Source organism: Nicotiana tabacum, chromosome 14, assembly GCF_000715075.1.
Source record: "Nicotiana tabacum cultivar K326 chromosome 14, ASM71507v2, whole genome shotgun sequence".
Lineage (NCBI taxonomy): Eukaryota > Viridiplantae > Streptophyta > Magnoliopsida > Solanales > Solanaceae > Nicotiana > Nicotiana tabacum.
The window spans coordinates 64,921,489-64,947,592 of record NC_134093.1 but is presented as its reverse complement, the minus strand read 5'-3'; positions in this window follow the sequence as shown (position 1 = coordinate 64,947,592).

The window sequence follows — 26,104 nt, the reverse complement described above, 5'->3', positions numbered from 1 at the left end:
AATAATACCGACGCATCTCTATGACAGACTGGAACAATACCTGTAATGATAAAGTCAGAAGCAATTGCCTCTATATGAGCCGGAAGGGCATATTACCTGGCCTGGCCTCCCCTTGTAGGGTGACCTTGACCTCCCCGACCTCCACCTCGAGCTGGCTGAGCAGGTGGCGAAGTAGCTGGTGCTGGAATCATAGCCTGAGGACCTGGTGGAGCACGTGGTGGCTGAAAAGTCTGTGGAGGTGCAACCCTCCTAAGTCTGGGGCAATTCCTCACCATATGGCGGGTGTCGCCACACTCAAAACAACCCCTCGGAGGGCGTGGCTGCTGTTACTGACTCGAGCCAGGTCTGCTGGACTGGCCGCTAAAAGTATCCCGAGCATGAGGCACACTAGATACTGGCGGTGCATAATAAGGCTCATGGGGCCTAGAAGGGGCTGGAACACCATTGGCAGCTGAAAGAGCTGAATGAACGGGGTGACCGACATAACCCCTACCATGGCGAGCTGCTGGGGCATGAGCTCCAGAATAAGAACCAGTATCTCGAGACCTTTTGGCCTCTCTCTCCTCTCGGTCCCGGGCAAGCATGCCCTCCAATCTCATAGCAATACTCACAACCTGCTGGTAAGGAATATCCATCTCCAGCTCCCTAACCATACTAATCCTGATACTAGGGTGGAGTCCCTCAATAAATCATCGAACCCTCTCTCGAACTGTGGCAACCAAGGCCGGTGCATGTTGGGCCAAATCACTGAAGCGGACTGCATACTCTAACACAGTCATAGCACCCTGGCGCACCTGCTCAAACTCCGCACGCTATGAGTCCTTAAGGCTTTGAGGGACATACTCTCTCAAACACATGTCCGAGAATTGAGTCCATGTAAGTGAAGCTGCCCCATCCTGACTACTCAACTCATAAGCACGCCACCACTGATAGGTTTCTCCTCTAAGGTAGAAAGTGGTAAAAGAAACCCCACTCGTCTCTGCTATGCCCATAGTATGGAGAATACGATGAAACTCCTCCATAAAACCCTGAGCATCATCTGTAGCCAATCCGCTGAAGGTAGGTGGGTGGTACTTCTGGTACCTCTCAAGTCTGAGTTGCTCCGCCTCAGAAGCGGATGTCCTTGTCTCATGCTGAACCGAGGCTACCGGCAGCATAAGAATGAATTCTGGGTGCTGATAAACCTGGACCCTCTGCTCAGGAGTGTGGGCGGTGGGAGTCTGTGCCCCTCCCCTGGCCTGAGATGTGGCGGGAGCTAATAGAATTAATTCAGCCTGAGCTAAGGTGTTGAACATGCTCATGAACTAGGCTAGAGTCTCGTAGAGGGCTGGTGCAACAATAGGAACCTCCGGTGCTTGCCCTCCAGCTGGAACTGCTGGGGGCTCCTCTATCGCAGCTCGCGCGGGTGCTCTGGCTACACCGCTTGGCCGTACTCTACCCCAGCTTCAGGTGGCTCTAGCAGGGGACGCGGGTGCCTGGTCGTCAGATCCTCCGCTACGGGTCCTCACGATCTATGAGAAAGAATAGATTAGAGAATTTTTAGAATTTGATGCTAATAACTCGCACGACAAGGAAATCAAAGAAGTATGTTTGTTCCTAATAGTACCATAGCCTCCCGAAGATAAGTACAGATGTCTCTGTACCGATCCGCGAGACTCTAATAAACTAGCTTGTGACTCACGACTCTTATGAACCTAGAGCTCTGATACCAACTTGTCACGACCCAATTTCTCCCTCCATGAACCGCTGTGATGGCACCTAGTCTCTACGACTAGGTAAGCCTAACACTTTTGCGGAAATGAAACTAAAGCATGACCATTAACTACTAACAGTAACAAATATCAAATAAGCAATTGAATACCACTCGGCATATACAATTATCACCTATGAAAAAGTATGAAAAACAATCCCAAAACCCAGAATACCGTAAGTCACAAGATATTAAGAAGTCTTAATTGTTCTATACATCATTTCTACAGAAAGAAGGCAAAATGAACATAGGGGGATAGAGGGGGACTCCGGGGATCTGCGGGCGCGAGCAGATGTACTTTGAAGTCTCCAATAAGCAGCAGCGACTGCAACTAGTGATGAGGCAGGTAAGATGAACCTGGATTTGCACACAAAAAATATGTGCAGGAAAAGGCGTGAGTACACCACAACGGTAAGTGCCAGGCCTAACCTCGATCGAGTAGTGACAAGATCAGGTCAGGGCCCTACTGGTATATATATAATGAAATAGGACAGAATGAAATATTGCAGTAAAAATAAATATGGAAATCTAATAGGAATAGAATCAATGAAAGACAACAGCTCAGAACACAGTGATAACAACAGGGGAACTCCCGAGATATCGTCCCGTAGTCCCAAACGTAAATGTGCAGGTGGAAATCTACCGGAATACCATTCCGTAGTCCCAAAGTAAATATGCAAGATAGGGGGATCTACCGAAATACCGTTCCATAGTCCTAAAATAAATATGCAGAACAGGGGGGATCTACCGGAATACCGTTCCGAAGTCCCCAAGTAAATAGGCAGAACATGGGGGATCTACAGAAATACCGTTCCGTAGTCCCAAAGTAAATATGCAGCGCAAAAAATAGAAATACAACTACATTACAAAATCTTACAATTTAGGCTAAGTACCAGTCAAGGAGGAAGCGGGAAATTCACTAAGCATGCTGCACAGAGTTTCACATAAACAATTAAGACATGTTGTTCTAGACTAAACAGGATAAATTCATATGCTAGTGTAGCTCAGTTAAAGGAAGACAAGTAATTTACTTAATGAAAACCGAGTTTTGTAACAATAGCCCGTGTACGTACTCGTCACCTCACATACACGGTGCTCACATATCAAACAGTACCAAATCCTAAGGGGAGTTCCCCCACACAAGTTTAGGCAAGCCACTTACCTCAAACCAAGCTCAAATCAAATCTGAAATCACCCTCTTGCCACTAGTATCCAACTCCGAGTGGCCCAAATCTAATCAAATCAATTACATAATGTAAATATAGCTACAAGTAACTAATCTAGGTAATGAAATCAAAGTTAAGGCAAGAAAATAGAAAAATGCCCAAAAAGCCTCCCCAGGCCCACGTCTCAGAATCAGGTAAAAGTCACAAATTATGAACACTCATTCACTCACGAGTCTAACCATACCAAATTCACTCAAATCGGATACCAAAATCTCGATCAAAATCCCAAAATTTGGCCTAAGAATATTTCTCAATTTTCCCCCTATTTCCACCCCAAATCCGAAATTAAATGATGAAATCAAGCATAGATTAGTGGTATTTAATCATAAAGGAGTTAGGAATCATTATCCAATAACTTCCTCCAAAAATCCTCCAAATTTCGCCTTTTACCGAGCTCTCAATCAAATTTTGTGATATGAACTTAAACCCTCGTTTTTGAACTTTAAATTCTGCCCAGTGGTTCCTTAATCGCGATCGCGGAAAAGGCCTCGTGATCGCGAAGAACAACTTCGCTCCCTCAGAAATTTACTCTATGCGAACGCGTAACACCTCACAGGAACGCGATGCACTAGCTGCTCACACCTACGTGATCGCAATTGTCCTCATGCGATCGCGAAGAGTAACACTCAAACTCCACTGCTGCCTCACTTCTTCTTCGCGAACGCGGCCTAGCCCACGCTACGCTATTGCATCTTCATCTTCGCGAATGCGAAGAGCAAATTTTAGTTGACCTCTCAGATGACGTACGCGATCGCGAGAGTTCCCTCGCGAACGCGATAAAGAAAAATGTCTGCAATAACACCAGAAAATCTGCCAACTCCCTAAGTCCAAAAATGACCCGTTGAGCATCCGAAACGCGCCCGAGGCCCCCGGGACCTCAATCAAACATACCAACCAATCCTAAAACACCATACGAACTTAGTCGAGCCTTCAAATCACGTCGAAAAATATCAAAAATACGGATATGCACGAATTCAAGCCTAATGAACTTTGAAATTTCTAAATTCTACAAACGACATCGAAACATATCAATTCTCATCCGAATGACCTTAAATTTTTCACACAAGTCATATTCAACACTACGAACCTACTCCAACTTTCGGAATCGGAATCCGACCCCGATATCAAAATTTCCACTACCGGTCTAAATCTCCAAAAATTCGACTTTCGCCATTTCATGCCTAAATAAGCTACGGACCTCCAAAACACAATCCAGATATGCTCCTAAGTCCAAAATCACCCAACGGAGCTAACAGAGCCGACGAAACTCCATTCTGGAGTCTTCTTCACACAGTTTCGACTACGGCCCGAATCCTAAAACTTAAGCTGTCTTTTAGGGACTAAGTGTCTCAAATCACTCCAAAAACCAAAATGAAACCTCTCGGCAAGTTACAATAGCAGAAATAGATATGGGAGAAGTAGTTAATAGGGGATTGAGGCTATAACTCTAAAAATGACTGGCCGGGTCGTTACAACGCAAGATCCTACTCCCTTCGCAAATGAGAAGGGGAAGTCACATTTGCGACAACTGCCCCTCTGCTGTCACCTTCGAAAATGCGACCTTGGTGTTCGCAATTACGACACCAGAGCACCAGACACAAGATATTCTGTAATTTCAGTCCAAACCACTCCAGAACATGTCTGAAACTCATCCGAGCACTCGGGCCTCCAAACCAAATATCCACACAAGTCTAAAAGCATCATACGAACTCACTCGCGCGATCAAAACACAAAAATAATATCTAAAACTTCGAATCAAATACTAAAATGCATGAATTTCAAAATAAAGTTCAAGAATTTCTAAAATTACAATTACACGTCAGAATCCTATCAAATTAACCCCAAATGGTACCAAATTTTGCAGACAAGTTCTAAATACCATAACAGACCTATTCCAAGTCCCAAAAATCAAATTCCGAGCTCCATAGCTAAAAGTCAACTTACGGTCAAGCTTTTCAACTTCAAATTGCCAAATTTCAGCAAATCAATTCCGGACTTCCAAAATTAATTCTGGGCATACGCCCAAGTCTGAAATCAAGATATAAAGCTATCAGAGCAATTAAAATTCAGTTCCGGGGTCATTTCCACAAAAGTCAAAGTTTGGTCAATATTTTCTAATTTATACTTCTAAGTCAAGAATCAAGGGTCCAAATCAACTCGAAAGCTTCCTAGAACAAAACTTACCGACCCCAAAAGTCATACAATCATAAACACACATGTGTGAAGCATAAAAGGGTAACAAGGCATAATTATACAAAATGACCGATCAAGTCGTTACATCTTGCCATGACAAAAGCTTCCACTACACAGTTGCTGAAAATCCGCAGGCAAAAAAACAATGTGTTGGTGATCTTTGATTTCAAGTTCACAGAGTGGACAAATTGTGCTGGCAAAGACACCCTATTTGATTAACCTATCCCTAATGTACAACCTACTCTGGAGTGCTAATATGAATATCCGTTTAGGACTCCCTTGGTTTTTACACATAATTCTCCTCCAATATGCTTTTGGAAATCCTCCTCTTAGTTAATTGTACATAGCCCTTATAGAGTAGCTTCATGACTTCATTAACTCTTCTTTCCCCAGGCCAACCTCAATCAAATATTTTACAGTATGTAAAACTTTCTGAACTAACCATGAGGCTTACTTCGTAGTCATGTTCGAGGCCTATCTTTCCTTTACATAATAAATGTGCACCCGTTCCAAAGATGTTTTAGAATTAAAGCTTTGTTCCATGTATATATGTGAGTTACATTGAGATCTTCTTCTGATTTTTGCCAACAAAGCTTTTCTCATGCCACCAGAGCCTTCTTTTTTGTTGTAATATCACCTATCTAGAGGAATCTCTTGCAGATAGTTTCAATCCTTTGGATGAATTTCTTTAGAGAAAATCTGTGACAAAGGATTTGATAGCAATCGGTACACTCCAAATTAATTACAGTCCCCCTGCATATTATAGGAACTTAACTGTCAAACTATTCACCCTTCCTAATATTTAATCAAGGAGGCTGGCATTGACTAATTGATAGCCTCTTTGAGCTTAAAGGTACCCAGGATACATGAACGATAGGTTTCCCACTGAGAAATCAAGCTTTTGAGTTATTTCATGTTGAATGCTTTTTGGGACCTCTCCAAAAATAAGTAGAACTCTTGCTTTGATTTGGAATAAGCCCTGATTTCATAGAAAATTGTTGAAAGTGTTCATATATTATTTGTATCGAAACTGCATCTCCTCTCTAGAATAGGAATAAGTCATCAGCAAAATTGAGATGGATAATATTTAGCTTCTCATATCTATGATGGAAGTTAAAGTCAAGCTGACACTTTAGTATTTTCAACAACCTTGTCAGATACTCTATTGCCAAAACAAATACGAAAGGGTACATAGGGTCCCCCTATCTCACCCTTTCTTTGTTGCAAAAGGGAAAGTAGGACGACTATTTAAAACAATGGAATAAGACACTATCCTAACACAACTCATGATCCATCTAACAAATAATTCTAGAAAGTTCAAACACGTAAGTACTTGTTCAAGGAATATTTATTCTATGGAATCATATGCTTTCTGCATGTCAATTTTTATCATCTAGGTGAGACCTCTTTCCTCTCATATCTCTTGACCAGTTCATGACTAAGAAGTACACTATCTGTCAATAGTCTACTAGGTAAAAAATCAGTCTTGCTACAATCAACTAGTGAATCCATTACTTGTAGTCTGCTAGTAAACGTTTTGGATATAATCTTGTAAAGTGTAGTACAACAGGAAATAGGTCTATACTCCTTAAAGAATTTTAATACTACTTTTGTTACCTATTTATTAATAATATGCCATCATTTTTAGAAGAAGCATGCATTAAGCTCATCGCCATGTAGTGCTCTTAAATCATTAATTTCCGTCACAGCTTGAACTACTTCCTCTTTTGTGAAAGGTTTAATAAGCTACACTATAGATTCTTGTTAAGCATAGGCCCTTACTTTAGCACTCCAGGATGTAATTAGACTAACTTCTTGTCGCAGACCTAAGTAGTTGCTTATAAAATCCAAAAATCTTAGCTTCTATGCCCTCTAAACTAGTTATTAGTTTACCACCTGTTGATCTGAGTGTTCTTATATGATAGTGAGTCTTCCTTCCCTTCATGTTGACTACTATACTCTAGATTTCTGCCTATAGATTTATTGATACACTACTAGAAAACTGTCAAAATCCATCCAGAGCATACCGACCGAAATTGGTCGAAAACAAAACCGACTGAAGTCGGTCGAAAACTAAGTAAATTGGTTGAAAAATTAAAATAACAAATTGTACATAAATATACTGACCACAATCGGTCGGAAAACGTGGTCCCATAAAAAATAAAGTTTGCTTTATCTGACACAGTTAAAAATTCCGACCGACTGCGGTCGTAAAATGGTCAATTGTTTTACCAAAGCATGGCCAGACTTGCACACAATCTACCAAGGAAAAGTTTAATTAAAATATTTATGGAATACCGACCGATGTCGACCGAAAATTCTAATTTATTTTTTTCCGACCAGTGTCAATTATTTTTTGCAATAACAAAAAATTATTTTTAATATAATTATAAAGTTACTGACCGAAATCGGTCGGTATTAGTGGTCAAAATGGTCAAACGCTTATAGTTTATTGTTATTGACAATCTACATATATATAACATTCTAAATTATATATATATTTATACACACACACACACATATAGTATAATATAGTATAGTATACATACATATATATATATATATATATATATATATATATATATATATATATATATTCCAATCGTGAGAGAGAGAATATTTTATTGTTACAACTTATGTTTTAATATAGCACTACATCTTATAGCTCTATACATTTTATTTTTAAATGTATTATAGCGTGTTGGATGCCGATACTTAGACCTGATCTCTCCCACATTAACACTCAATATTTAATTTACTAAGACCGTCAGCATGCCCGAGCGTGCTGCCCGATACTTAGACTCGATCGCTCCCACATGAATGAAGATGTTCGGGCATACTGACGGCCTTAGTAAATTAAATATTGAGTGTTAATGTGGGCATCCAACACGCTATAACACATTTAAAAATAAAATGTATAGTGCTATAAGATGTAGTGCTATATTAAAACTTAAGTTGTAGCAACAACAACATATACTCGGTCAAATTCCACGATTATATATATATATATATATATATATATATATATATATATATATATATATATATGTGTGTGTGTGTGTGTGTGTGTGTGTGTGTATGTATGTATATACATAATTAATTAAATATTAAATAGTACCTATAATTTAGATATTAGCTAAAACCGACCGATTTCGAGCATACTGACGGCCTTAGTAAATTTAATATTGAGTTTTAATATTGAAGCGATCGAGTCTAAGTATCGCCATCCAACACGCTATAACACATTTTAAAATAATATGTATAGTGCTATAAGATGTAGTGCTATATTAAAACTTAAGTTGTAGCAACAACAACATATACTCGGTCAAATCACACGATTGGAAAATATATATATATATATATATATATATATATATATATATATATATAGACAAAAATATATGTGTTCATGTGTGTGTGTGTGTGTGTATATATATATATGTGTGTGTGTGTGTGTATTATCACGACCCAAATCTCACATGTCCTGATGGCGTCTATCGCAATAGTAGGTAAGCCGACAACCACAATAAACCACGCATTCTTTAAGTTTGAAAAAACAACATGATAAAATAACTTTAAGAGTAAAATCTCATAAATACTAATATGAAAATACCGCGACTCAATACAATATTCCTCCAAAATTCGGGTGTCACTGATTACATGAGCATCTATACAATAACATGGTCTAAAACACTGTCTAGGAAGATAGAACAATATAAATAAAAACTAAAGGATAAAGGAGGAGAGTTAAGGTCTGCGGATACCAAAGCAGCTACCTCGAAAATCTCCGAACTGATAAAGCTCCAAAATCAGCAACCACCATACCCGGAAGTACCTGGATTTGCACACGAAGTATAGAGTGTAGTATGAGTACAACTGACCCAATGTACCCAATAAGTAAAAAGACTAACCTTGGGCTGAAAGCAGTGACGAGCTCAACAGGTACAATCCAAATATAGAAATAACAGTACAAAAATGTAGACATGCTTTCAAGTTCAACAGTTAAAGCTCAAACATGTAAAATATGCCAAGTGTAACTGAAATGAGGAATAATACATCTAGCTATTTACATGTTAATTATGTATTCCAACTGTAATGCAAAAACAATGATGAAGTCATATGCATACTCTCGGAGTATCAAATCACTTAGTCCTCCCATTCACTCAGTCCTCACAGTCACTCATTCCTCACAGTCACTAAGTCCTCACAGTCACTCAATCCTCCCAATCGCTCGACACTCGCTCTCGGCACTCGCACTTGGCACTTGCACTTAGTAGGTACCTGCGCTCACTGCTGGTGAGTCACACTCCGAAGGAGAAGATCCTGCCCAAGCGCTATAATAAGCCCAATCATGTCATGAATCAATAAAGCCTGTTGCGGCGTGCAGCCATATCCTAAAAATATCCTCATAATCAGGCCCTCGGCCTCACTTAGTCATTAATCTCTCCAGTCTCTAGGGCTGATAAATATCATGATAATCAGCCCAAACAATGATTATATAATGTATCAATAAATGGCAACAGAGACTAGGATATGATATGCAAATGATAGCTGTGACTAAGCACATAATTGCAAATTAAGCAAGTAATTTGATAGCAACACGACCTCTGTGGGTCCCAACAGTACCAACATATGGCCTAAGCATGATTTCTAACATGAATCGCAGCTCAAAGCTCAATTTATTTAACACATGGAGAATATACGGATAACAACAAGATTATTTATCTACACAGTTCCAAGGAATCGAATGAGTTACAATTCCTATGGTGTACGCCCACACGCCTGTTACCTAGCATGTGCGTCACCTCAACACCAACCACATAACATGTAATTCAGGGATTCATACCCTCAAAACCAAGTTTAGAAGCGTTACGTACCTCAAACCATGCAAATCTCTATTCCAACAAGCCCTTGCCTTGCGAATCTGCCTCTGAACGCCTTGAATCTAGCCACAAACAACTCGATACGATCAGCACAAGCAATAGGAATCAATTCCATATGAAAAAGCTAAGTTCTTAATCAAAATTCAAAAAGTCAATTCAAAAAGTCAACGTCGGGCCCACGTCTCGGAATTTGACAAAATTAACTAAATCTGAACACACATTCAAGCACGAGTACAACCATACCAAAATTACTCAAATTCGATCACAACTCGACCTTCAAATCCTCAAATTAAAGCCTATGAAGTTTCTACAATTTTTTCACAACCTTTCAACCCAAATCACTAATTAAATAATAAAATCAATAATATATTTATGTAATTTAACCAAAACCGAGTTATAATCACTTACCCCAATAACACCCTTGAAAATCACTCCAAGAATCGCCTCAATCCAAGCTCCCAAAATCAAATTGTGAAATAAACTCAAACCCTCATTTTTGAGATTTTTATATTCTGCCAGACGTCCCTTCTTCGCGGACGCGGAATGTGCCCCGCGTTCGCGAATCACAAACTCAGCTGCCCACAACTTAACTCTACGCAAATGCAGAAATCTCCCACGTGAACGCGGTGCTTCGCAGAACATGGCCTACGCAAATGTGTCCCCCTTACCGCGAACGCGAAGGCTAAAGGCCTGGTGCCCAGCCTGCCTCCACCTTCTACGCAAACGCGTGTTCCTCATCGCGATCGCGATGCACAACTTTTCCCGAAACTTTGCGAATGCATTGCTCTCTTCATGAATGCGAAGAACAAATCTTAATTGCCCCAAATTACTCTTTGCGAATGCGAGACCTCTCTCGCGAAATCAACAGTCTTCCATGTTCCGAAATGCACCGAACAGATCCGAATCACACCCGAGGCCCCCGAGACCTCAACCATACCAACATGTCCTGAAACATGATACGAACTTAGTCGAGGCTTCAAATCACATCAAACAATATCAAAACCATGAATCGCACCCCAATTCAAGCTTAATGAACTGATGAACTTCTAACTTCTACATTCGATGCCGAAACCTATCAAATCAACTCCGATTGACCTCAAATTTTGCACACAAGTCATAAATGACACAACAGAACTATTCTAACTTTCGGAACCAAAACCCGAGCCTTATAACCACAAAGTCAAATCTCGGTTAAACTTCTCAATTGTCCAAACTTCTAATTTTCCAACTTTCGCCATTTCAAGCCAAAATCACATACGGACCTCCAAATCAATATCCGGACACACTCCTAAGTCCCAAATCACCATACGGAGCTATCAGAACCATCAAAACTCCATTCCAGAGTCATTTACACATAAGTCAACATCCGATCAACTCTTTCAACTTAAGCTTCTAACCTTGGTACTAAGTGTTCCAATCCATTCCGAAACATACCAGGAACTGAACCAACCACCCAGGCAAGTCACATAAAAGAAATCAAGCATAGAAAAATTAGTAAATGGGGGAACGACAACACTCAAAATGACCGGACGAGTCGTTATATTATCCCCCTCTTAAACAAACGTTTGTCCTCGAACGGGCCTATAATCATACCTGGAGTCTCAAATAGGCATGGATATATGCTTCGTATCTCCCGCTCAGTCTCCTAAGTAGCCTCCTCGACTGGCTGACCTCTCCACTACACCTTCGCTGAAGCTATGTTCTTTGACCTCAACTTTCGAACCTGCCGATCCAAAATGGCCACCGGCTGTACACCATAAGTCAAATCACCATCCAATTGAACTTTGCTGAAGTCCAACATATGAGACAGATCGCCGACATACTTCCAGAGCATGGAAATATGAAACACTGGATGAACGCTCGACAGACTAGGCGGCAAGTCAAGCTTGTAAGCCACCTCCCCAATCCTCTCAAGCACCTCAAAAGGCCCGATATACCGAGAGCTCAACATTTCCTTCTTCCAGAACCTCATAATACCCTTCATGGGCGAAACTCTAAGTAGTACCTTCTCCCCTACCATGTAAGCAACATCATGAACCTTCCGATCATCGTAGCTCTTCTGTCTAGACTGCGCCAAGCGAAGCCGATCCTGAATCAACTTAATCTTGTCCAAAGCATCTTAAACCAAGTCTGTACCCAATAGCCTAGTCTATCCTAGCTCAAACCCTCCCAATGGAGACCGACACCGTCTCCCATACAAAGCCTCATACGGAGCCATCTGAATGCTCGATTGGTAGCTGTTGTTGTAGGTAAACTTTGCAAGCGGCAGAAACTAATCCCAAGAACTCTCGAAATTTAGGACACAAGCGTGTAGCATATCCTCTAATAGCTGAATAATGCGCTCGGACTGTCCGTCTGTCTGAGGTTGGAATGATGTACTCAACTCAAACCGTGTACCCAACTCTCGTTGCACTGCTCTCCAAAACTGCGATTTAAACTGAGTGCCCCGATTTGAAATGATGGACACCGGCATACTATGAAGGCAAACAATCTTGCGGATCTAGATCTCAGCCAACCTCTCCGAAGAATAAGTAGTCCCAATTGGAATGAAATACACGGACTTGGTCAACCGATCCACAATCATCCAAATAGCATCAAACTTCCTCGAAGTCCGTGGTAGCCCAACTACAAAATCCATGGTGATACGCTCATATTTCCACTCCGAAATATCAAGCCTCTGAAGCGATCCGCCTGGTCTCTGATGCTCACACTTCACCTGCTAACAATTTAGGCACTGAGCTACAAACCCCACTATTTCTTTCTTTATCCTCCTCCAGCAATAGTGCTGCCTCAAATCCTGATACATCTTTGCGGCACCTGGATGAATGGAATAACGCAAAAATGTGGGCCTCCTCAAGAATCAACTCATGTAGCCCATTCACATTGGGCACACAAATCCGACCCTACATTCGCAACACCCCATCATCTCCAATCGTAACATCCTTGGCATCACTGTGCTAAACCGTGTCCTTAAGAACAATTAAATAGGGGTCATCATATTGTCGCTTTCTGATGTGACCATATAAGGAAGACCGAGAAACCACACAAGCTAGAACTCGACTGGGCTCCGAAACATCTAATCTCACGAACTGGTTGGCCAAGGCCTGAACATCTTATGCAAGCTTTCTCTCACCAATAGGAATGAATGTAAGGCTACCCATACTCACTGTGTCACGACCAAAACAACAGGGCCGCGATAGGAACCCGGTGCCGCACTCAACCAAGTACCAACGTAACATATCTTTATAATCATACCATCATGGGTAAGTGGTCCAGAAGGGCTGTCATGAGATAACTAGAATAAAACATAAAGGAATACTAGATATAGGACGACCCAACATGGTATACAAACTCATACATGTAACATACAGGCCTATACGACCGAAATGATCATTTGTACACTTAAAACATAGGCTGACAAGGCCATACAATCATCCATATACATGATACATATCTACAAGCCTCTAAGAGTACATAAACATCATAAAGGCCGAGAAAGGGCCCCGCCATACCAATCTATACATGTCCAAAGCATACTAACCAAATAGGCAACTCCGGAGCAAGTGGAGTGCACCAACACCTTCCGCTGAGCTGATAGCCTACTAGGAGGACTGTCGACCTATCTATCGGGACTTGCGGGCATGAAACGCAACGTCCCGAGGCAAAATGGATGTCAGTACAAATAAAGTACCAAGTATGTAAGGCATGAAAAACAATGTATAAAAGACATGAAAGAAACATGAAATAAAGAACTCAACCAATAAGTCTCATGCATATGTGTATAAATGTCATATCATGCATAGGTATATGCATACATAACGTCATTAAGTCTCTGAGGGAATCCCATCATATCATCTCAGCCTCTGTGGGCGAAATCATCAATGTATACCAGCTGATTAGGTGGTGGTGTGTATATAATGTCGTAACCTTTTCCCATACCCCATGTACATATAATATACGCGTATATAACGCTATCTGGTCATGGTTCAATATACATGTATAAATAAATGCAATGCATAATGAAGTAAGTCAATATGATCTCTCGGAATGTCATAAGATCATTATGCCTTTGGATAAACTTTATCAACTTATGTATTTTCTGAGACCCATGAACAGACAAAATAATAATAGGACACATGGGGAATCAAGAACATTAGTAACCCTAGTACTTCTAAGAATAGAGTAACTTGTGAAAGTTGCATATTTGCTCGTTTCGTTGTAACATATGGATCATGCCAAAAGGAAAGAAGGGATAGCCTTAACATACCTTAACTCTGTTGAGTCCTTAATACCTTCCAAGCAATTCTTTAAACAACTCAACTCAATCTACCATAGCATAAGGAGATTCAAAATTAGTGCTGAGTAAGGGCTAAGTCCACCACTTAAACTAGTAGCTCGTTTATGTAAATTTGGGCAGCATATCCCCTGTAAAAAGGGCCTCCTCCAATACCATATACCAACAACAACACCCATAGCAATAAAATAAGAACAACATCAATAATAGGTACAAAATATTTCATTAATAAGTCATCAACATATCACGACGAGCGGCAAGCTCGGATTGAATCCCTTTAGCACCGTTCAACCCCATTATCATTCATTCTTGAACTTAGTAATATATAAATTATAATAAACAATACCTTTTAAATGATTTCCAACCTTGTACTCAATTTCAAAGTTATCCAAAATAGCCTAACACAAGATAATATCACTATGGATAATTTCCAAGTGCTTTATAGCCATTTCTTTTCTAGTTACCAATTTCCTCAATAAGATTGACATGAACACCAACATAATAATTCTCACAATATCATAGCCAACTTATTTTCCATAATATCCAGCCATATGAAGTCATATACAAAACTCAAAAATAGTCCAATAAGAGACAATAACTTCTTATACAACTTCAAGTTCTATCTTGTAATTCTTCATCCAAATAACTTAACCAACACATAGATAAGCTTAAGCCCATGCAATAGGGTGTTATAAATACCTTAAATATTGAGAAAAAACTCGAACCAAAGCTTCCCTTAGCTTACAAGCACCCTTAATGGCATAACAAGACCATAGAAACGTCTTTCTTTACTTAGGCTAATATTTGAGGTTAGGTCTAGACAAAACCACCTTGGATTCAACTTGTAACCATGGAGGAATGATAGAGAGGTGTTGAGAGAGTTTGGGAACTGTACTTGGTCTAAAATGACCAAAAATGAGCCGTCCAAACCCTTTAAAATGTTCAAGGGTTGTCCACCGCCTAAGTGGATCCCATTGGGAGCTGCTTGCGCAGTCTCACGAAAAAGTGAATATCTCTCTACTACGATGTCGTATCGACGAACGGTTTAATGAGTTAGAAACTAGACTCATATATATTCAATTTAATATGTGGTTCATCCTGTAATTCCAAGTATATTAGGAAAATATCTTTGCTACATTTGACCTAATTTTTATCACATTATGAATGTAACTTGTGATGGCCTTTGCCAACTTTTGTTCCATAACTCACTTGACTTCAAAACATAACACACGACTATAATAAGACTAAAATAAATCATAACATAACCTCCTTATCATGTTAAGAACCCTAGTCGCACCCCAAAGTACATGTCATAACATTCCCAACTTGTCGACTTTCGGCGAAACTTATTTTCTTCGATTCGTTTAGCTTCTAAGCCTTCCAAACCTCTTGGTAATTATTATACATGATCTTAAAGAACCTCCAAGGTAACTTGATTAACTTACTTTATGAACTTTCAAAGATGATCTCATTTCTGAGCTCACATCTATTGACTTACGACGTACTCTCACGTACAAAAATATGGGGTGTAACATTATTCCCCCTTTGGAACATTCATCCTTGAATGTTGACTAATGCGCTTATCAATCTCATAACCTATAGCTCTTATGATTAGTTTAATAATGAACTAACCACCAGGCAACTAATTTGTGAATAAATCCAAAGGCCAGGGCATTCCCCCTTTTAGGCCTCTTTCTCACACCACGACCTGTGGTCAGTATCCTTCCAATCTCGTAACTGTTGCTGCATTCTATCATGCATCCTGTATGATTCTGTCATTGTATGTGAGCCTATACAACTCTTCTCTCCTTTTTCCTCCAACTTTTAGCCAATCTCTAGGCCTCACTTTATGAACATATACAGAACTACGAAAAGTTGTCACTCTTGGCATCTATAGGTGTACTGAAGTTCTTCGCTCGGTACTTTGTCGAACATACGACTGCTGCTATATCTTGTTTCGTAGCCTTGGATATCTATTACTTCGGTTTTATTATTACCGAGGTCTACTACCCAACTCTATGTTACTCTCTCACTGCTTATCCTATATGTATAAATCTATGTCTTTTAATGCTTCCTCATTACTATTCATCTTAAGAATGATAGCTTATTCTCATCTCATACTTTGGAACTTTTATCCATCTATTGGTGATTCACCTCAATATTGATCTATAATCTACCACTGATAATTTGAAACTTTTTGCGTAATACATTGTCACCAGGGCTCATGTCTCATCGGGGAATATCTGAAGTGAGTTGCCTGATTCACCTAGGGATGATACTATACTTCAATAACCGTATTTCATAGCATCCCAACATGATTCATCTTATGGGGGGTATTCTAATCATGTGCATTTCATGAAATCCCTTTTCTTTAAATCATTACTCAATCAAAGGCATAAACGTCATCCTCTTATCTATCACAATTACACCTTTATTCTACTACCAGGGAAACATTTCGTATCTCCTAATTTCTCCCAGTCTTAGAATCCTCCAATTTCATTCAGACTATACTGAACTTTCTATAACTTAAGGAAACCATCAACTCTCTTGATTTGATGGGCTTAATCCCGAGGCCTTACCTATTCTTGTCACCTTCTCACTCACATTTTCTTATCCTTACTCCTATCTACCTAAAACCTTGTCTCTCTACCATACTTTAGCTTGCGACCTATACCTATCTATTTATACTACTCGCAACCTTCCTTTAACTTGCTAGAACTATAGATTTCTTTTTTGTGCCTTCTGAGTTGTCTTTAAACATAAGCAATTACTTTTCCTGGTCGTTCTGCCACTTGTTGCATGACTACTTGGCTTATCTTATTACACATGAATACTGGAATTTTTTGTAACTCATATGATCTCAAATATCACTTTTGATTTATTTCTTCTTCCCGTTCATTAACCACGATATGTGCCACTTTCTTATGGAGTGCATACAATGTTGTAGTGAGACTGTTGTTACAAGACCATTTCTTCTTTATGTCACTATGCTTAGGTTAATGCCTTCTTCCTTATTTCCTCAGCTAGTCTTTCTTTGTAGTACTTAGGGAAGACTCTCTGACTCATGTAAGGCTGTGAGCTTATTACATCGTATACCCGAAGCAATTTTTGATGTTCTTAGTCGCCTATAATTATGCTTAGGTAATAACCTCGCGCCCTTGTGATCGTATGGTTGCTTCTGAACTGAAATTTGGAATGTCTCCCCAGTGGCACTCTCTTTTATTTCCGTAACACCTATACGGCACCTTTTACTACCCTAACTTCTATCTGAATATTTCTCAAGTAGTCATATCTGCGAGACTAAATTCCCTATGTCGGGGTTCACTACGTTTATCTTGCACGATCTGTTGATTTATCTGAATCCTCTTGTCTAGCCATAACTAGACTCTTCCTGAATCAACTACTAACTACTCATTAGTCAATTCCCTCTCGCACTAGCTCATTATGTATCCAGTGTTCATTCACACTTATTTATCAATAACATCCTGGGCGGGAACCCTTACTACCTCTCCCCGGTGTCGTGCTTGCATAATGTTCTGGCGTTATAACATATCTGTATAATCTAAATAAATGCAATCTCATTCATTTTGCCTTTTTACCTCATTCTTCCCTTACTATTCCGTAGTTACCTGAACCATATATCTCCTACTTAATACCATATCACACCATCTTCCCCGTCTCTTCATATTTTGTGTCTTTTTAGATCTTCACTGACTCTTACTCGCCTTGCGGTAACCCTTCTGTACCAAGGATAACAAAATTTCTTACTCCTGAGGGTGAAACCTAGTGTAACTGGCACACTTAGTCCCTTAAGCTTAACTCGGATCATAGTGCTCGCTTTAGGGAAGCATATTCCAGAAAGCCCTTTAAAGGTTATTCTTCTGTTGTCCATTCTATTATCGCCAGAACGTAATATATGAAATTCTCGCGATGTCGACTTTTATCAAATCATTCGATCCCTAATTTATGTTTAGTTTATCTTGTTCACCAGCCCATACTGATTTCTATTACTCCGGGGTCTAACTTTTCATTTTGGTAATTATATTGGAGTCACCAACTTATTTCTCGAAATGAGGATATGACTTCATGGCTTATACCCATTTATTGATTCAAGGCATGTATCCTCTTGTCTTTCCCTTCACTTGACTATAGACTTTGTCATTCTGTCATATTGTGATTTACCGTTATCACCCATTTATCAATTCTTACTCATAATGCTTCATTTACTCTCTTCTATTCTCAGGCTAATATTTTTGTCTATCACATTATTCCGAAAACATCAACAAAATATTCTTTCACTTTTAGCTCCCCTTGCTTCATCTCACTGGCTCTTCAGGATGCCTAACATTCTCTCTATTTTTTTACTAGGGGCGGGAGTCATACTAAGGTAAATATTTCCCTTCTAGGATTCCACCATCTAGGTGTCTTACAAGGAGATCCATTACCACGTTTGCACTATCCTTCGAAAATATTAGCTAATGATAATAATCCATCGACCATTTTGGCTTACTCTAACCCTAGCTGGATCTTGATATCACATCCTTCTATTAAACTATATCTGTTAGCTCCCATAGGACATAACTGAGATGGGTGCGGCCAATTGTATATATCTTTGTTACTGTTGAAAGTAACTCAGAATGTTTAAATTTCTCTGCCTGAATTGTAAATACCGATAATCTCAATAACTGGGTACCTCGTACCCTTCTTCACCTTGCTTTTTTTAGTTTTTGAAACTTGTATCTACCTTCTGATTCTCTTATTGCTTTTTACCATATGGGTGGATAGATAATCATGCCTTAGGGTTCCTTATCAAGAAGCTTACGTCTTAGTACACACATGATCTGTTGAAGACCTCACATTTACTCATCATAATCATGATGCAAAATCGAGTTCCTCAGACTAAACTCTTCCACAACCACATTAAATCTCTTACCAACTGTCTTTCTGTTTGTATCTATCATTGTATTATGAATAAAATAGAATTTAGGAGTTTGAATTCTTACAATTGAGCTCTACCACATGATCTAGAGTAAGAAGAAAGAGTGACAGTCCTAAATGCCCTGTAGCCTCCCTGCTTATAAGTGTGGTGCACAACACACCCATAAACAATACTCTACTAGACATGAGACTTGTAGACTCCCTAGGACATAACTACTCTAATACCACTTTTGTCACGACCCAAACCGCAGGGCCGCGACGGGAACCCGGTGCCTTACTCAACCGAGTACCAATGTAACATATATTTCTTATCATACCATCATGGGTAAGTGGTCCAGAAGGGCCTTCATGAGATAACTAGAATAAAACATAAAGGAATACTAGACATAGGACGACCCAACATGGTATACAAACTCATACATGTGATATACGGGCCTATACGAACGAAATGATAATTTGTACACTTAAAACATATGCCGACAAGGCCATACAATCATCTATATACATGATACATGTCTACAAGCCTCTAAGAGTACATAAACGTCATAAAGGTCGAGACAGGGCCCCGCCATACCAATCTATACATGTCCAAAGCATATTAAATGATGGTCCCAAACGCACACGCAAGTAAACTTGGTCGACAAGTAATATAGGATTGTAAGTCCAGATATCATACCCACAGGGACTTGTGATTAACTATCAACTAAATTAAACTAAGACAATTAATCTATTCAAGCAATTTTATAGAGATTATTAACCACAACTAATCTAGAGTAGCAAACTAAGAGATTAAAGGAAACAATTTGGCGAATATTAGAGACGAATTCAATGAGAGACGATATTCTAGAGCTATGGGTTAGCTAACAACCCCGTTGAGTTTTCTACCTAAATTGTCTTATTAGTTTATCTAGTTTATTGATTGACAAGGTTAATATTGCTCGTAGCCATCTCTCCAAGTACTACTCGCCTATTCAAGTTAACCTAACGTCTATATTCCTATGGAATTAGGATTAACAAGAATGCATTTATAATTCCCGTATAGTAACCAAGCAAGGCGATTAGGTATATCCCTATCCTAACTGCAAATATGTTCCCGATGCTCGAGTTCAAGATCTTGCTCTACTCAATCTTATATGCAATCTAAAATTCTGTCATGCCCCAAACTCGGGGAGCACGGCCGGCGCTCAACTGAGTGAACTCGGTCAAGCAAGCATGTTAGATACTTTCTACCCAAACTCACTTATGAATAAAGAGAATACATATTTTTGTTAATTAGACAATAAGGAGATCATGTATGCAATACCAATTCATTACTATTAGTAACTTCATTTTAAAGTCTCAAATTACACACATTTTCATGGTCTGAACTGGAACAAGTAATTCAAACACAACATAACTTGTTTGACTTCCCCATCACTAATATACAACCCACACTATGTCTGCGGAGCCTCTAATAGATACAAAAGAGTACTATAATAGTGCCGGCAAAAAGGCACCGGCTATACCTCAAATACAATACACAAGGAAAAAAAATACATGACCCCGAAATGAAGTGGGGCTCACCAAGTTAGCTGGGAAGAGGGTGTACCGTTATCACTGATCAATGTCTCCTGCTGTGGAACCACCTGCATCCATTGAAGATGCACCGCCCCCTGCAAAAGGGACATTAGTACATATGGAATAGTACCTTTATGAATGACAAAACACCCTCTCAATAGAATGATTAATAATACAAGCAAGAACAACTATAATATCAATGGAAGCCTCAAACAACATCAAACCTCAAGTTAGGACTAAGACAGTGTTCAAATAAATTTCGATATCTTAAGTTGGGAGATCTTTAGTACCAACATACCACCGTTCACAATACCACCATATTTTTAGCACGGAATCCGATCACGACCCAATCGGCTAGGCCGTCTCATCCGAGACATCAACTACAATCATAATTTCAATTATAATTTCCAGCACAATCACCACCATGTGTGCGGCATGGCGTCCGATCACGACCCGATCGGTTAGGCCGTCTCACCACAATGATATGTGGATCGACATCATCCTTTTCTACCAATCATCTTGTTTCATACTTCTTTCACATTTTTTCATTTCATTAGCACTAGTGGCCATAATTATAAAATCATTCTTGGGACATCGGCCGTATTTAGTATTTCATGCTCACCTTTTTCACTTTCAAACATCATCATCATCATCAACAACAAGGCATTTCAAATCAAGGTTTTTAGTACACATGTGAGCTATTAAGAGTCTTAGGCACATAGAGTTTTTTCATAAAATTTGGCATAATAGCCTTTGTTTGAACTTGACTTGAAGTCGAATTATTTCTAATGCACAACCCATACTTTGAACACATTCTCAAATGATAACATAACATGATAAAAGCATTTGGGATACATATTGAACATATATCTTTCAACACAAGCTTATTCAGAATAGCCAATTTTATAATAAACAATTCTGGACTTACATAAATTACATGAATACCGTGGGATTCAATTCTATGAGGAGTTTAGCCAACATACCTTGCTTTGAGCTTTCCTTAAATTACTCCAATGTTTCGAAAATCCTAGAAATGCTAATCTATTTAGAAACATAACAAAATTGAATCATAATTAGGAAGATATTCGGGGGTTCACCTCATATAGGCATTTCATCAAACACTAGGTGTGCAAATTTGACCACAAAGTTCTTCTACAAGGTTTCCTTCACTCCATAACCCATTCAATACCAAGAGTTTACTTATATTAGCTCAATTACTTTCCCACCATCCTTATATTTACATGCATACATAATTAACAACTCTCATACCCAAGAATCACATTCCCAATCTCCCAATCTTCTGCCCAAACTCGAAATTGAAGACTAGGGTTAGAACCTTACCTCTTAGGTGAAGACCTTGTCAGTTTTCCTAGTGAATTCTCCAAGTCTTGAGCAAGGATTCATGAACAATTATCCTAGGGTTTCCTTCTCTCTCTAGAATACTCACTTCTCTCTAAAAATATTAGATTTTTGCCTTCAAAATGACCTCCAAAGGCCTTATATCAAAATTCCCAAAACCCCCCCCCCCCCCGGTGCAGATCTGCAGTCGCATATGACCGCATAATGCTTCTGCGGATCGCAAAATGGATCGCACAATGGCCACCAGAACTGGGCAATTCTTCCCCGCTCTGTGACTAGTCTGCGGTCCGTAGACCTATTCTGCGGTCGCATAATGCACCGCAGAAATCCCCTCCGAGAAGTTTTATATTGAATCTGTGATGCGTTGTGCGGCCTGCAAAATGATTATGCGGCCGCATAATGGTCCAAAAATTATCTCAAGTTTGTCCTTCAGTCTGCGGCAGATCTGCGGTCCGCATATCAGTTTTGCTACAGCAAAATGGACCGCAAAAATTGCCATGAACTTCAAATATTTTTCTTTAACTCCCCAACACACTGTTCAATCCAAAAAATCTGAACTCACCGCGAAGAATTTCTACAATCTTCAACACATAAGTCCACTTTGGCACGACAAAATCATGGGTTTTAGGTTCGGGGCCTTACAAATTTCCTCTCCCGAGCTCAATCCTAGATTTGTAAATAGTATTCAATTGATGATCAAACAATAAAATAATTAAGCGCAAGATTGAATAAATAAACCAATATGATAAAATAATAAGAACAATTCAAACTTCAAAATACAACATTCATGTAGCACTCAAAACTCTAGAACTAATAAACTATGAGATTAAAGAAAAAGAAGAGAAGAAAAACTAGTTATAAGCCTCCTCCAAGCGTGGTGTGTGTTCCTCCACGTGAATACTCCTTCAAAGTATGTTAGATATCCTCCAAATTAGGTTTAGACTTGCTTTTATACGAGTTGGGTGTTGGGTATGTCTAGGGCCGAAATAACCTTGTCCCAAGCAAAATTGGAGAAAATTCACGTCAGCATCCAGGGCAGCGCGTCGCGCTGGCCCTGGCGCTGAAACCAGTATATTTTCTGCCTCCAATTCTTTCTTTGCTGCCAGGTAGGTTTTCTTTGCCTTCTTTAATTCTTTGCTTGGAATGTATTTCCTTTGCTTTTTTTGTCTTTCATTTGGGGGGGGGCAAACACCAAAGGGTGTCCCCCGCTTTTTTACTCTTTTAATTTTTTTTCTTTTTCTTCCATATTTTATTCAATTCTGCTGCAAAAATCTTCATCTTCACACCACTTTATTCTTATACAGTTAAAATATAATATTAAGCACAAAGTAATGTAATTAATACTCAAAAGATGATTAAAAGTCCTATAATATGAGGCAATAATGGTTAAATATATGTATTTTTGGCGGAATATCAGTGACCAAATAGGCAACTCCGGAGCAAGTGGAGTGCACCAACACCTTCCGCTGAGCTGATAGCCTACTAGAGGAGTGTCAACCAGTCTATCGGGACTAGCGAACATGAAATGCAGCGTCCCTAGGCAAAAAGAACGTCAGTACAAATAAAGTACCAAGTATGTAAGGCATGAAAAGCAGTGTATAAAAGACATGAATGAAACATTGAGTAAAGAACTCAACCTGTAAGTCTCATGCATATGCGTATATATGTGATATCATGCATAGGTATATGCGTATATAACGTCATCAAGCCTCTAAGGGCATCCCATCATATCATCTCAGCCTCCGTGGGCGAAATCATCAACGTATATCAGCTGATCAGGTGGTGGTGCGTATATAACGCATAACCATTTCCCATACCCCATGTACATATAATATACGTGTATATAACGCCATCTGGTCATGGGTCAATGTACATGTATAAAGATCTCTTGGAATGTCATAATCTCATTATGCCATCGAATAAAGTTTATCAACTTACGTATCTTTTTAGACCCATGAACAGACGATATAATAATAGGATACATGGGGAATCAAGAACATAGGGAACCCTAGTACTTCTAAGAATAGAGTCACTTGTGAAAGTTACATGTTTGCTCGTTTCGTTGTATCATATGGATTATGCCAAAAGGAAATAAAGGATAGCCTTAACATACCTTAACTCTGTTGAGTCCTTAATACCTTCCAAGAAATTCATCAAACAACTCAACTCAATCTATCATAGCATAAGGAGATTCAAAATCAGTGCTGAGTAAAGGCTAAGTCCGCAACATAAACTAGTAGCTCGTTTATGTAAATTTGGACAGCATCTCCCCTGTAACAAGGGCCTCATCCAATACCATATACCACCAACAACAACCAGAGCAATACAATAAGAACAACATCAACAATAGGGTACAAAATATTTCATTAATAAGTCATCAACATATCACGACGAGCGGCAAGCTCGGATTGAATCCCTTTAGCACCCTTCAACCCCATTATCATTCATTCTTGAACTTAGTAATATATAAATTATAATAAACAATACCGTTTAAAGGATTTCCAACCTTGTACTCAATTTCAAAGTTACCCGAAATAGCCTAACACAAGATAAGATCACTATGGATAATTTCCAAGCGCTTTATAGCCATTTCTTTTCTAGTTACCAATTTCCTCATCAAGATTGACATGTAAACCAACATAATCATATTAAAAATATCATAGCCAACTTATTTTCCATAATTTCCAGCCATATGAAGTCATATACAAAACTCAAAAATAGTCCAATAAGAGACAAAAACTTCTTAAGCAACTTCAAGTTCTATCTTGTAATTCTTCATCCATATAACTTAACCAACACATAGATAAGCTTAAGCCCAAGAAATAGGGTGTTATACATACCTTATATATTCAAACCAAACCCGAACAAAAGTTTCCCTTAGCGTACAAGCACCGTTAATGGCATCACAACACCATAGAAACTCTTTTCTTCACTTAGGCTAATTTTTGAAGTTAGGTCTAGGCAAAACCACCTTGGATTCGACTTGGAACCATGGAGGACTGTTAGAGAGGTGTTGAGAGAGTTTGGGAACTGTCCTTGGTCTAAAAGGACCAAAACTGAGCCGTCCAAACCCTTTAAGATGTTCAAAGGTCATCCACCGCCTAAGTGGGTCCCATTGGCAGCTGCTTACGCAGTCTCGCAAAAATGCGAATATCTCTCTACTCCAATGTCATATCGATGAACGATTTAATGAGTTAAAAACTAGACTCGTAGATCTTCAATTTAATATATTGTTCATCCTGTAATTCCAAGTATATTAGGATAAAAGCTTTGCTACATTTGACCTAATATTCAGCATATTATGAATGTAACTTGTGATGACCTTTGCCAACTTTTGTTCCACAACTCGCTTGACTTCAAAACTTAACACACTACTATCATACAACTAAAATAACTCATAACATAACCTCCTTATCATGTTAAGAACCCTAGTCTCACCCCAAAGTACATGTCATAACATTCCCAACTTGTCGACTTTCGATGAAACTTATTTTCTTCGATTTGTTTAGCTTCTAAGCCTTCCAAACCTCCCGGTACATGTTATCCATGATCTTAAAGATTTGTAACCTCCAAGGTAACTTTATTAACTTACTTTATGAACTTTCAAATATGATCTCATTTATGAGCTCACATCAATTGACTTACGACGTACTCTTACGTATAAAAACATAGGGTGTAACACACTGCCTTTCTACTCAAGGCATCGGCCACCACATTGCCCTTCACGGGATGATACAAAATGGTAATATCATAGTCCTTTAGCAGCTCCAACCATGTCCGGTGCCTCAAATTTAGATCCTTTTGTTTGAACAAGTGCTGGAGACTCCGATGATTCATAAATACCTCACAAGACACACCATAGAGATAATGCCTCCAAATTGTCAATGCATGAATGATGGATGCC